This window comes from Cucumis melo, chromosome 12, assembly GCF_025177605.1.
Source record: "Cucumis melo cultivar AY chromosome 12, USDA_Cmelo_AY_1.0, whole genome shotgun sequence".
NCBI classification, from domain to species: Eukaryota; Viridiplantae; Streptophyta; class Magnoliopsida; order Cucurbitales; family Cucurbitaceae; genus Cucumis; species Cucumis melo.
The window spans coordinates 19,418,802-19,423,592 of NC_066868.1; positions in this window are offsets into that span (position 1 = coordinate 19,418,802).

Sequence of the window (4,791 nt, forward strand, 5' to 3'; positions counted from 1 at the left end):
TTGCATTACAGGCTCCAGTTGCTCAGCCATTGAGTTTTAGGTATTGTCTTTATATATATTTATATATATATATATATATTTTTAATAAAATTTGCACTATCTATAACTTATTAAATTTTTTTCACACATTAGATGGAGTAGTGTCCTACTTGCAACAAAATAATTAGCAAATATGTCGTTGACGTATCGACAAATATTTGACCGACTGATGCACACTCAAGTAGTAAAGTATTATACAAATGTTGTCTATTTATTTTTTGTTGTCTACTTATGTTTGTTTTTTTAACAGATTAATTTGACATCATACCCTCTCGATATTACGACATTGCTTCCTGATGAATGTCATAATGGTGGAATAGTTTGAACTTACATGGGCCTTATGATATGCTTCCATATCGTTGAGTTACATCTACCAAATCTTGCAATAGTTCGGTATGCTGCAAATGCTACCAACATTGTGCTTTACAAACTCAGCACTGCACCAAGTTGATTTAAGAGGCAAACACGATCAAGATTGACGTAGGATTCATGCGAAGTATGTCACATTCACGTTTTAAGCTTCGTGTACAAGGAGAAGCAACACACAAGCCAACAGTGATAACTATTTTTCCTGGAACATGTCAATTACAAGACGATTTATCACACATTATTTAATTATATTATTTGTAATCATTAAGAATAATTTTGTTCAAGACGTTCATGCTTACTCGATAGAACCCAATTTACAAGATTTGAGCTCAATGTGTGATCAAAACTTGAAAAATATAGAACATATTATTCAACAGACTAGACGACTCCATGTTGCCTACACAAATCGAAGATGCATTCAATGTAGACAACGACAACAGGGCGATGGTGTTGCAAAGGAAGATTAGGATCATGATTAGTTTGTAAATCAAATTTTTAATTCATATAAGTTTCAATTTTAATTGTAGAATTATACAAAAATGCATCTTTATTTACACCAATACATATAATTTGCACCAAAATAATTTTTTTAACTTAAAAATTTTATGGCAAAGCTCATAGTACTCTTCTAATTCACTAGTTCAAAATTTAGTTATCATTATGGTTTCAAAAAATTAAATAGCGAGGTGAATGAACATACATATATTTTGATACCATACAAATTAAACATAAAAAATATAACAAAATTGTCAACAAAATATACCTAACTTAAAAAAAAAATATATCAATCAACTACCATTCAATTGGACATAAAATCGAAAAATTATAAAAAAAGAATTTACAAAATATAGCAAATTTCAGATTTTATCAAAATAGACATCGATAGATATTGATATTCTTCTATCAGTAACATTGATTGATAGTTATAGAAGTTTATCAGTTTCTATTATTGATAGAATCTAAAATTTTTCTATAATTTAAATATTTTATATTTTCTTTCAAAATATCCATAAATTTTTTCGGTGAAACAAAACAACACACTAATTAAAAAAATGACATTTTTAAATATAGTAAAATAAATTAAAATATTTACAACATATAGCAAAATATTGTATTCTATCAATAATAGACACTGATTGACTTCTATTACTGTTTATCAATATGACTGATAGAAGCATATTCATATCTATCATTGATAAAATATAAAATTTTAATATATTTTGAAAATATTTTGTCAAATTTACCATTTTTTATAATAAAAAAAGACGTTTTAGACACTAATTTTATTTTATTATTGTTATTATTTAGAAAATCAAAAGCAATATATAACTTATTTTGAAAATTAAAGTTTAAACTGATACAAACCCGCCTTTGATGAAAGTCCTAAGAAAAATTAAATTAAAAAAAAAATTAACTACTATACACTAAATAGGGGTGCCTTATTACAAATTGACCTAATGTTTCCAAAATTTTCATAAATATTTTTTCAATTTTAGATAAATGTAGAGCCCAAAAGGCCAAACTACTATCTTTATCATTAATAGTATATTAAAAAAATAGAAAAATGAAATACGGAAAGTGAGACTATCGCATGTGATTAAGATTTACATTTATAAGATATCCTATTTAAATATGGTATGTGATTAATTATATTGTGTCAATATTAGAATCAAAATTACCCCTTAATTATTTTTCTTTTGGTGATTTTGTTCAAAAATTCTTCACTCCACCCGATCTCTCTCACTTTTCGATCTCTCTCTTTGTCCATTCTTTCCTATTCCGTCCATCTCCATAAAATTTTTCGATGAGTGCATATTTGTTTCATATTATTAATTAAGTGTATGAAATTGTGAAATATCGTATTTCGGTGAAACTTTTTGATAAATTTTTTCGATAAAGAAAATTTACAATGAATAAAGTATATATGTCACGTAATTTACAGTATATACCCCTATTTACAGTCAGCCAAGTATATATACCACGTCATTTTCTTTCATTTTGCATTGGTTTTCATATGTTTCACGTAATTTAATAATTTCTGATACATACTTATTATATTTCATCAAATTTTCATTGATTTTCATATATTTTGGAAGTTAATTTGTAAAATCTTACTACAATTGAAACTAAATAGATCATTATATACCCCTATATATTTAACATAATATTATATAACAATGTATGTGTGCATATTTTACATTGTATTTTAATTTTGTAACAAATTTTACATTATGTGAAAGTACAAATTTATATCAAGGAAAAGGAAGACACTAAATGAGAATAGAACAAAAGAAGAAAATAAATCAAAAAAAGAAGAAAATAAATAAATAAAAAACAAGTGGAGAGAAAGTAGGAAATAGAGAGAGAACTTCAAATAGATCACCAAGAGACTGAATGATATACATTATATATTGTATAAATATCATATATTATGTCTATCATACTTATAGATATACTTTGTAATATTTAAAATATATGCAGGTATTATTTAAAAAGCTCAAATGGAGAAGAAAGGCGAGGAAAGAAAATCTATAAGGGAGGACGTATATGAGGTATTGCTAATGATATTTTATATATACTATATAATATATTATATATTATACGTCTGCTGCTTAATGATATATTCTGTGTGTGATGTTTAATACTTAATGCTTGATGATATTTAATATATACTGTAACATATATAAAATATTATGTATGTATTGCTTAATTATATATTATGTGTGTGATGCTTAATGCTTAATGCTTAATGATATATGATATATACTATAAACTATATGATATTTTTTAGGTTGTATGTTTGCATGGTGCACCATTAATTTTAAAAAAGAATAAATGGTATGGAGTCCAGAAACTTAAAAAAAAAAAGTTCATTAACCGCACAATAGTATTAAAAAAGAAAGGGAAAAGAAGTTCATTATATATTGTATACTATATTACACAATTTAAGAAAGAAAATTAATAGCATAAAACAATTAGTTCAGGAGATGACCAAAAAGTTCACAGTATTTTGATCAAAAACTTCAACGGAAAATTAAATCGAAATATGCCCTCACCGGATAAGTTGAAGGAGATGACCAGAATAAAAAAGATTGATCGGTGAGAGATAAATCAGACGATCAAATTATTGGATGAAAGACACTGGAAAGTTGACGAAATTCTTATTGAAGGAGATGACCGAAGTTACAAAACTTTTGTTAAATATGCAAATAAGACAAAATCGTTACTTTTGTGGAAATTATTCAATATATTAGTACCATATTTGACTCAGATATTTACCATAATTAAATTGGAACAATAATAAATAATATACTATAAGTAAATAAAAATTAAATTATTTTTTATTCAATGCATTAAATAGGTAAGTTTTTAGATACATAATAAATGAGATATAATATAATTATGGTATTATATTAGTATATATATTCAAAAATAAATATTATTTATATCTAAACGGTTTTCTTACAAAAATGTATGTGAAGATCATTTAGATTTGGTACAAAATCATGTATTAAGATCATTTCGAGCACGTGTATGACCGCACTACAAAAAATTGGGGCTTTCCAAACGTAGAAATTAATAAGCGTCGGTAAAGGCACCATCGGAACAAAGGCCCATCGTCAACACCTACAAACTTATGTCGACCTAGATGAGTAATCCTGACGTTGTGGTTGAAGACATCGGAGAAAGTTAAATTATTATTTAATTCTTGCATTTTCCCTAACATCTCTACGAAAGGCATCGGGACACATGTGGTCGTTCCTAACATCTATGTTGACTACGTCAACTAAAAGTATACAATAGAATAATTGTTCAACTCCCCCCGACACCGTGAAAGAGACATCGAGAGAGGTTAACCTTATTTTCGACGTCATAAGTAAAACACCAGTATAGGTGGAATCTATTCCCAACTTTTTACTTATGTTGTTGGGAATAGGCGGTGTCTTCCGACATCTTCATTGTGCATTAGAAGTTCCCTATAAAAACCCACTTCAGCTCTTTAATTCACAGAACTAAAAATGAGAAGGCGAGAGTTGAGAGAGAGACCAAGAAGGAGAGAAATCGTCGCCCCATATATCCTTCAACATAGCTCGTAATTATCATCACCGTCCCTATTCGCCATTCGTCATCGCCACTGCTCTTCATTTCAATAAGTGGTTTAGTTTATTAGTTTTAATATTTAGATTTCAAATTAGTTTTAGGTTTTAGATTTCAAATTCCTTTTAGGTTTTAGATTTCAAATTAGTTTTAGCATTTAGAGTTTGAATTAGTTATAGGTTTTAATATTGAATTCAAATTTGAAATGTCGTTAGAAATGTGCAAAGAAGAAAGTTGAACATTATTAGAAGTTGCGTCGAAGAAAATATGAAGACAGTCGTTGGA